This window comes from Pelecanus crispus, chromosome 5 (assembly GCF_030463565.1).
Source record: "Pelecanus crispus isolate bPelCri1 chromosome 5, bPelCri1.pri, whole genome shotgun sequence".
Classification (NCBI taxonomy): domain Eukaryota; kingdom Metazoa; phylum Chordata; class Aves; order Pelecaniformes; family Pelecanidae; genus Pelecanus; species Pelecanus crispus.
This window is the reverse complement of record NC_134647.1, coordinates 58,880,577-58,891,478: the sequence shown is the minus strand read 5'-3', so window position 1 is coordinate 58,891,478 and position 10,902 is coordinate 58,880,577.

The following is a 10,902-nucleotide window of genomic DNA, read 5'->3' as shown; positions in this document are numbered from 1 at the left end:
AGGAGAGGCACCACCTGTTTCCCCAGATGTTTACATGCTCCTTTAGAAGATAACTAATCAACCAGCTAATCAACCCTGATTGTGTTATGAGAATTTTACAATTAATGGATACTCTACATGGAAAGCAACCCCCAAACTTATTGTATTTCATTTATGCACAGTAGTCCCATGAATTTGTAAAAATTACAATTGCATCCATACTTAAAAGAAATTATCCTGATGAAGCATGGAAGAAGCCAAACTGAAGTAAAGCTGTTGAAACTTTTTCAGGGAAGCTATGCTTTGTGTAATTTATTGTACAGCTTGGCTTTCTTTTTACCAAAGGGGTTTCTCAGCACCAGTGCTCTGTTGGTTTTACAGGGACTACAGTTACACATTATACACTATTGTAGTCATACAGCCTGAATTCAGTGACATCGTTCAGGTTACATAGCTGCCACTTTTCTTGGTTCCTGCTGTTAAAGGCAAACTAAGTGTGTGATGTAATGAAGTGAAAACTGTGGCACATACTAATGTAAACAGAAATACCCAAAGAAAATACAAAAAAGAAAAAATCAGCTAAACAAATCTTAGATGCATATGCTTAAGTTTACTACAAGTGCTTCCGTCAAAGCATCACTTAGGCCCAAGTTTGAGAATATTTTGTAGCTTAGTAATCTGTAGAAGTATTTCTGCCCTGTATAATGAAGTAGGCAACTTAAAAACCAGATATATCAAGAGCCAACTGATATATGGGTACTTGCAGTTCATACACATATTTGAGATTATCTGAACTGTTCTAAACCTATTGCTTTCCTTTGTAGCAAACAACAATATGGAATATGTTGATTGGTATTTGGTTTAGGATATTTTTGTACATGTTGATGCATTGGTTCAGCTTCCTGGCTAAATTGTTTTGACCACCCTTTATTATAAGGGGCTGGAACACTGAGACAAATTGAATGCATACCATTTTATCTACACAGATTTTTGTTTGTTTGTGTTTATAATCAGTTTCTAGTTGAAGGGAAACTTACAATAGTTATGGAAGAAACATAGCCCTTTCTGTCCCAAAAGTATGCTTTCACAAATATAGGAATGCTCAAGTTACATATTTGATTTTTTTATCCCTGTCCTCTCTTTTTTCAGAACCCTTTTCTGTCTCTCTTCAGGTGCTGAGTCCTGGTTTTTTCTTTTAATATCTCCTAAGTAGGAAACAAATTTATTTGGTTTTGCATTTGAGTCAGACTTTTAAAGCCATCACTGCCAAACTGGGCTTAACATGAACAGAAATTTTCTTCAAGCTCTATATTAAAGAGCCACAGATTTAACACACACAGGTTATTTGTTTTGCATATTACATGGAATAAGGCTTTTTTGTAATGTCCATTTCATATACTGTTTATTTGTTCCCATAGCATACACACAATGTTTGATGGCTGAGAGCATAAATTACTGCAGTATTCTCAGAATCAAACCTCACTGCCTATCTCTGTTAACTAATATGTTGCTTTTGCATCTCTAATTTATATAACAATCATTTTGTGACTTAATTTTTTCTATCAATAAAAAGTGATCTTCCTGAAAAAATAACAAGCAGCGGATAAATACCACCTTATTTAAGTTTTTGGTTATTTGCAAGACTAGATTCTCAAACCTCACTTTATGTTGACCTTAGTCTTGATGTATAAAAATACCAGCAATAGAATCTAACTCTACAAAACAGAATAAACTTGCTCCTCCCTCCCCCCTGCCCTTAATCCAAGCAACTGCCAATAACCTATGTAAGGTGCAGTTCTGATAGAATACGAATGCAAGTTATACATTTACTTTACATTTCTTTGTCCATGCTGCAGAGGTAAATGATAAAAATTCTGGAATCCAAGTACAACTTCTGGTCCTACTGGTATGGGAAGAAAAAGAAAGGAAAACCTTCCTAGTACCAAGAAAGGCAATTTGTATGTACAACTGGACTGTCAACATTACACACCTTCCAGAAGGAAAGCCACGTCACTGAAGAGTTCTCCTTCTTAAAAAGCATTAAACACCTTCAGCTACTTTTCAGAGGCCAGTTTGGTATAGGAAGAATATCTTACCCAAGCTCATGATCTGTGACGATACCAGAAGAACAAATCCTTGTGAGACAACCAGCGATACCAAGAACACGTGCAAGAGATAAGGGCACCATTCAAACTTCCCTCATGAATATTTGTTAGGAACCACACCACCCTGCAATTAGAGCACAACTTCATCAAAACCTTTCCCTAGTTTCCCCATTTAAGGGAAACCATTTAAGGTCCCAAGCCTCCTCTCTGCATCGCAGCACGTGTGCACAGCCACAGCGTCCTCAAACTACAAGGGCGGCTGAGTGAAACAAAGAGCCTGGGAACAACAGAGCGGACACTGCATTTACACAGGGAAGTTTTCACAAGCATACACAACTGGGTTAGCTCAGTTAGTTAGAGCATGGTGCTAATAACACCAAGTTCACAGGTTCAATCCCTGTTTACTGCAGGGGGGTTGGGCTCGATGATCTCTCAAGGTCCCTTCCAACCCAAAGCATTCTATGATTCTAAGAGCAACCTTACCCTAAAGGCAAGAGCCTTTAAAATCTCAGCCTCCCAGTCACCTCCAGACAAGAAGGAAACCTTCCCGTCCCCTTGCTCCCAGCACCCACACAGCTACTCCAACAGTGCATCAGGGCTGTAAGGGATGTTATGAGAAACAACGCACCCGAGCGCATCAGCTCTTTCCCGAGGTGCTGCCTGAGCACCTGCCCCAGAGGGTTTGCTGCTGGCTGGAGACTGGCCCTCTACAGGTCCTGCTGAGGGGACGTGTTGCAAACCTTTGCTGAAGCTATCTCACGGGGGATAAAGGCTGGAGGGAATTACTCTGTGTGCTACAGCAGGGAGTGACGAAGCCGTAAACAGCACCAGGCAGGTGTGCTCAGTGAGTACCGGTGAGGGTTCTCTGAGGCGTCGCTCTCGGCAGCAGGGAGTGCCTGGGCACCGGGCTTGTGGTGTGGGTTTGGGTGAGGACTGGTGCTCTAAAATGCCTCCCCACAGCCCGGAGCACTCAGGGTGGTAGGCAGGGCATAGTATCATAGAATCATAGAATCGTTTAGGTTGGAAAAGACCTTTAAGATCATCCAGTCCAACCATTAACCTACACTACCAAGTCTACTCTAAGCCAATCAAGGGTAGACTAGACTAAACCATGTCCCGAAGTGCCACATCTACCTGTTTTTTGAACACTTCCAGGGATGGTGACTCCACCACCTCTCTGGGCAGCCTGTTCCAATTCTTGACCACCCTTTCCGTAAAGAAATTTTTCCTAATTTCCAACCTAAACCTCCCCTGGCACAGCTTAAGCCCATTTCCTCTCGTCCTATCGCTAACTACTTGGGAGAAGAGACCAACACCCACCTCACTACAACCTCCTTTCAGGCAGTTGTAGAGAGCAATAAGGTCTCCCCTCAGCCTCCTCTTCTCCAGGCTAAACAACCCCAGTTCCCTCAGCTGCTCCTCATAAGGCCTGTGCTCCAGACCCTTCACCAGCTTTGTTGCCCTTCTCTGAACACGCTCCAGCACCACAATGTCTTTCTTCTACTGAGGGGCCCAAAACTGGACACAATATTCCAGGTGCGGCCTCACCAGCGCCGAGTACAGGGGGACGATCACCTCCCTGCTCCTGCTGGCCACACTATTCCTGATACAAGCCAGGGTGCTGTTGGCCTTCTTGGCCACCTGGGCACACTGCTGGCCTTCTGTGCCAGGCCTTCCCTCCCCACCGCGGCTGCAGGGAGATGGCTCCTCTCAGTGCCTGGCCAGAGGGCGGCTGCAAGGGGGAAATACAGAGAGTGGAATTAGGCCATTTGCCTGGAGCGCCTAAACATGAACTGTCTGCAGGGACCAGCTGAGCCACCAGGTTCCTAAATGTGCAGCCAGCTGGGAGGGGAAAATGCCCCGAACAGCCTCGGAAGAAGCCGCTTGCTCTGCCAGCCTTTGGGATAGATCCATGCATGTTGCCTAACTGGGGAGCTGTCACCAAAGGGGTGGGAGCAGGGCTCTTCCTCTGTGGGCTTGCTTACTCTTCAGAGACTGAGTAGAAGAGACATTGGGAATGTTTCTGCCCTTGACGGACCACAAGGGTTTTGATTTTTTAAAGGCAATTACAAAGCCTAATGTTTTCCATATTGCAAATTGTTTAAATGCCGTATCACTACCTGCACTCCTGCTGGTTTTACCACCCTTCAGCTAGCTGTTATGTAATGGTCAGCTAATGCTAGCTAATGAGTACGCATTTTCACAAGGGGACTTCACTTCTGATATTAAACAGCAAAAAATTAAATTGCACAATAGTCTATGGGTATAGTGAGTTGTTAAAAGTTTTCAGAGAACTTTCTGATTCAGGCGGACAAAGAATTTCACCTCCTAAAGTCATGCCTATGGGTTGGGGGGGGTGGGGGGGTGGGTGTGGGTGTGGGTGTGTGTGGGGGTGGGGGTGGGTGTGGGTGGGTGTGGGTGGTGTGATCCATCTTTTGAGTTGCACCAATTCTTAATTAAGTATGTAAAGACTCTGCTTTGCCTGGCAGCTCTGTCCTACTGTGAATTTAAAAAGTACCAATTCAAAATTTTTTGAGCACTGCAAAGAATTCAGAATGTTTCTGCTTCTAATGCTCAGCATCTGTCTAGAAAACATATCAATCATATGATCACAAACAGCTGTTGCATTAGACTTTTAATCAGCCATGATTTTCAAGAGAGACAAAGAATGTTGGAAGAGATGATGGAAAGTTATTGCAGAGAATGCCCTACTTGAGAACTCCAAAATCCAGTTTTAGGGAGACAGAACTTTACTAAGCACTGTAAAAATTCTTCATGTATAACGTATTATATTACAGACAGTATAGCTATCTGATATAAATAGAAATAAAATACTTGGACATAATGCACATACAAGCAATAGTGTAAAAGGTTCTCCAGGCAGGCATTTTGTTATTAAGTATAAAAGGTATGTATCACTAGCTTGCAGGGATTGCAAAGAATAAAGTTGTTATCCAGCAGTCCATTTTCTTTTCAAGTTCCATAAATCACATTAATGAGGGTTTATGAAGCCTTATGGGAGGTAAAACTTATCCCTTTGCTTAGAAAATGTTGATGTCCAAAAATGGCCAATTTCTCCTCTCAGTAATGTTAGTGTAAATCTGCATTAGCTCTGTTGGATTCAGGAGACGTTACAGGGTACCACCTGACTCATTTTTAATAGAACATGCCAATCTGAAATACTAATACGACTACTCCATGTTATCCTTCTGCCATAAAAACACAAGACTGAAGAAATGGAAGGATACTTGTATAATTGCTTTGTTTTAAAAAAAAAAAAAAATCCCAAACTCCTGACATTCAACTATTATAAATAGATTCATAAAGTACTAGAAGGGATATCTCATACAATCCCTTTAAAATACTTTTGACTCCAGAGCCTTAGGTCATCCTAGACACATCCACACTGGGATCATCAGGCATGATGTTTGCTCCACAGTCAGCCTGCATAAACTTTTCTAGTCTTTGACTTGATCCTGACTCATCTCCTGACCCCTGCCTGACTTAAATGTTGCCTGCTGACCCCTTTTTGCCCAGCAACAGTGGCTGGGTGTCCTGCCAGCCCTCTCTGACTACCTGTGCCTGCAGCAGAGGTGCAGCTACTTGGGAGCTATTGTCTCTGTGTGAGGGGTAAATCCTGGAGATAAGGTCCTAGGAGAAACAGTCAACCGACATAACACAGATCAGCAAGTGCTATAAACTTCCTGGCAATAGGCAAAAGCTTTTACTTTTGTCTAGGGCCACATACTTTTGCTTTCCTTATTCATAGGTAGGTGAGGGCTCTCCTACATTTTGGGCTGCTCAGGCTGCTCCAGAGGGCACACTGCAGCCATTACTCTGCCTGCCCTTTGCCTCCTTTTCCAGCTGGTTATTCTTGCCATGCCCAACAGCAGTTCAAGCTCAAAACACCATGAAGAGCAAAGGCATTTGGTTTGAAGAAAGCTTCTGCGAGATGGACAGGGCAGACACGACACAAAAATGTATCCTAGGGCAGAAAATAAGGTTATTTTGTCTTATCATGATTTTTGTGTACATCTAAAAGGATAGCCATGGGGTCATGAGGCTCTGCAAGCCTGACACAGACACCAGAAACAGTCACTCATGACAAGCGTTATCTAGAAAGCATATTAGAGGAAAGATCAGGACCCAGAAGTCCTCAACTGTCTATCTAGCTGAGACAACATTAGCAAATTCTTTTTATTTAAGTGGTCAGAGACACATAGTAGACTGTAATTTCATTTCTGATGCCATCTCTTCCCCAGAAAACACCACAGATAGAGATTCCAAGTATTGCTCAAATACCTACTGCAACTTATTGCACATTGCAAGCCATCACATGAAAGGCAGGTGGAAACTCATGGGAATGAATGTTCCCTTGTGCTTCAGATGTTTTTCACACAGGTCCTAAATAACATGCATTTCCAAAGTGTTCCCAGACACCATATTAATTAACACTATAAACCAGATTAACAAATCAATAAAACTTCTAGAATTGCATGTGTGGAGTACAGAATCATTGTTTAAAAAAAAAACAAAAAAACAAAAAAACAAAAAAAACCCACCCCACCAAAAAACCTCACCAGCATTCAAGCCTGATTAACATTGAGCTACCTTACCTGATCCGCCTGGCTGGCCAGAGTTCTGGTATGAACACCAGTGATTTAGAGAGTGTTTTCTGGAAAAAGCACTCCAGATATTTCAGATATGATCTGGTGACCTTCCATTTTCAAGGTCTGAGTGTCAACATTTTCACTGGCCTCAGTGCCCAGCTTTGTGAATGGGTCAGCATTTTATAGTTATCTGCGAAAATACTTCTTTAATATGCAAGAAAATGTTTTTAAAAAATCAGTAGCATGAATCTCATAACTTTAGATATCATGAGGGCAGCTGGGAGTGGGGCTGTCTGTTGAAAAGAAAGTAGCCAAACGAGCACCATTTTCACCTTTTCATAATAAACATTGCCAGTAATAAGCCAACAGGTAAAATATACATCCTTGAACCCTGTCTTAATGTTTAGCATAAAAAACTCTATTTTTATTCTTCAACACTTACTTAAAATTCAGAGAGAACTTCCAGGTGAAAAAAATGAGAAAAAAAAAAATCAAACATGAAACAAATGAATGTTTTACTAGCAAGGTACCTAAATTTATTAAAAATGCACAAAGATCTAGTTTTCTTTATGTCATATGCCTAAATGTTCTGCCACTGCAGATCATTAGCCACTGGCTGAAAGGAGCAGAGTAGTAAGTTGACAAAAATTCTTGAAAGCCATGCTTAATTCCCGCTTCTGTTCTGCAAAGCAGCCCCAGTGAAATAAAAAAGTAATTTTCTCAGACATTGATCAATCACATTCAAGAAAGAAAATCCTATCATCTCTTTGGTTCCATTGCAGTAAAAAACTGATCCATAAATGAAAAACTGTGTAGCACTCAGGAAAAAAAAAAAAAAAAAATAGGAGAGCGTGTGTGCTTTTTCCCAATGCAATTAACATTATTCTAAAATATTTCAAAAGAAAAGCAAATACAGGAAGATAGGAATTGCCATACCAGACCAGATCCAAGATCCACTGTCCAAGACAAAAAGCTTGACATGGAAAACAAAAAAAATCTGCACTAGGAAAGTATGAGATGATCTTTCCACTCTCTCCATTCCTCATTCTTTTTCTTAAATTAAACCACTTGATTTGAACCCCATCATGTCTGGAAGTCATTTGTGTTTTCCCTGCTAATGGGCATTACTTTGTACGTGTATCCCAACTGACCTTCACTTCTGCTTGCAGTCCTCTATTCCTCTTGACACTTAAGTCTCCATATTCAGCAAGAAATTAGAAATGCTTTTTTAGCTGTTAGTACTCACTAATAGTCATCTTGGAAATTTGTTACACCTGGGTTGCCAACACTACGAAACACATGTCTCTGACAGCCTCTTAATTTAGGTGTGTTCTCAAGAAAAGCATGTTCCAACAGCTCTTTCACTCTCCACAGTTCCTGCCTGCCCACATTAATGATATGAATCAGCACTCCTGTTAACATGTCTCCCCATTACTGTTGCTTCTTATAAAAATGTTTGGGTTTTTCTTTTTTTTTTTTTTTTTAAACATAGAATGTGTACAGCACATTTTTGTACCGGAGAATGTGGACATTATCTGCTACTTTCTGAGCTACCTAAACCTTACCTTGTTTTTCTTCAGAGATTCCTGGTTGAGATCTTCAGGCTTGGATTTTTATTCCATTAACTGAATTGAAACAGACATGTAAATTTAATGGAGAGCTCTGAAAGTCCTAATTCCTATTCTGTGCTCACTCTGCCAAACTACTGCAGCACCTAGCCCTGAGTGTTTTGTAATACAGCAGCAGCTGTGTGGCATATATAGCTATACAGAAATCTCACCTGTGAAACACAGAGTTTGTTGTAGGATCAAGATAAAACTGTACAATGTAAAGGATATGGGCAGGGATTAGCCTGCCAGAGCAACTCCTCTTTACTAATCCCATCAGTTATAGGCATGTGTATATAAAACACTTTCTCTTACTCACATTTATGTCCTGCTTCCTCTTTGATTCCCACAAAAACAAGCCACGTAACAGTATTTTTTTTTCTAAAATGCTTGTTTGTTCCCCATTACTGAAGATAACTTCACAGTCTTTCAATCCTTTTTTTTACCTCACAATAACTTAACACTATTTCAAAGTATTCTATTCCTCACTTTCCAAATAACATTTATGTCTTACTTCCCAGAGTGACTTGCCCAGAATTGCACAGGAAGACTAGGGCAGAGGAAGTAGCTAAGCCTCCATCAGTGTTCCCTGGTGGGTATACATCTCTCCAGGTTAGTCTTCTTTCCTCAAAGCTGGAGTTACAGTGCCTGGCAATAACGGCTCTGATCCAAGAGAACCCCATTAGATGAAAGGCTCACATTACCTGGAAAGACCTTAACATCGGATTAGGTTCCCAAATTCCTTTCTCCTGGAAGCTAATGCATGTGAGTTTATATGCTTAACTATTACGTAGCTATTTAGACTTCAGAAATAAAATACAGACATACTGTTTGCCAAACATTCATTTAAAGGATTCTAGTAAAGTAAAATCTAATTATTATAGATTAGTGAGTGTATGGATCAATCTTGAGGAGATCTCTACTTTGATACATATCTATGTGTTCCTACTTCTATTTCCATTCTTAATATGTGCACATGCATATGAGATGGAAAGGGAACTCCTTTACTACAACTTAACCTTTTTTTCTGAATCCGCAGAGAATAGCTTTTCAAGCAAGCATACTCAGACTCTTGCTTCTCTTGAAGCTGTACCAAAAAGGAAAAGCATAGGAGCAAAAGCATTTGTGTTAGGTACAGCCTTGTGCATGTGCCTTTGAGACAACTGATCTAATGAACAGTGTGATCTGGCATCCATTTAAGTCAGAACAATTTTCTCAGCACTGACAGCACTTCCGTATTGCTCCAAATAAACTTGCTCAGGTACCAGGCACTATAGCTGCTCTGTCTTTGCAGTCTGCCCAGGCAAATCTGTCCTGCCTCTCAGCCAGGCTAATTAATTCTGATGAGACTGCTGGAATAACATTGCTACGCTGCATCTGGTTCACGGCTCCAAGTTCACTGGTTCAGCATTAGCTGAGGAGCTCCTACACTGCGCTCCACTGTACAACACTTACAGATACCCACATTTCAGTGAATATACATTGCACATAGACTCTTAATAACATTCAAGCTTTTGACAATTTTGCCGTAGTTGCATGGGAGATAAAAAGAAACTGTAAATCAATGTGTGACTCGTCACTTCAATTTTCCTCTCAAAGAGTTAATTTCAGGTGCCTCCAGGAGGCCATGAAAGGTTTGGCACCTAATACCTCCTCATCTAAGGCAACAAAGATTAAATAAGAGTCTGCTTTATTTATGCAGAAAAAGCAAATTCTATTTGCTTTAGTAATAGGGTTTTGTTAGTTCTTTAATTTGGGGGTAAATGTTGGTGAAATTTAGTGCTCGCAAAAATGAGAGATTAATCCTGGCCAGAGCAAGGTTTGGTGCAAGTGGACCCTGTGGAAACTCCCACACATGTGTCTGTCAATGCACCTCAGTCAAGAGTGGCAGTGAAACATGGCTGCTGTCCCAGTACTGGACCTCTTCTGAGGGGAGAGTGCCAAAGCTGCTGAAAAGCTCAATGGTTTGCTTGATTGCAAATAGCTTTCAAGCCCACCAGAACAGCACATTTAATTACACTTCCCTGTTGCTTAACTCCAACACTGTAACAGGTACTCGTGTGTCCTCCAGCTATGTTCTTGTAATTGGCCCCATCTGAAAATAAACCATGAGGTAGCAGAAGTTGTACCTGTGATGATGGTTTGGGGGATTTTTTTATTACATGCCAATTTTTAATCTACTGGACTGACTCTTGATATAACAGAAGCCACTTCTAAGAGCAAATTCATGTTGCCTCTTGCTTTGATCTTTTACATGCACAAAAAAACCCAAGAAACAACTGATGCAGAGGAACGGAGCATTTAAAACTAAACAGGTGTAAGACTCTGAAAAAAAGTATAACCATGTCAATGGGAATTTCCCACTTGCTGTTCAAAATGCATGCCTGTTTGCCAAGGAATCAAGGCTAACCACATACAGTTTCCCCACTATATACTGCTGGCAGGGATCTTATCACTGAACCAAATTAGCAGGAAAGAGTATTTTTAGATTGCCGTTGGCTGACAACCAGTTTAACAGTGGGCTCCAGGTAAAACTTAAACCAGATTATTGTTTGTACTGGTTTTTTTCTTAAAGAAGCAGAATGTGAAAGTTAATGCTGA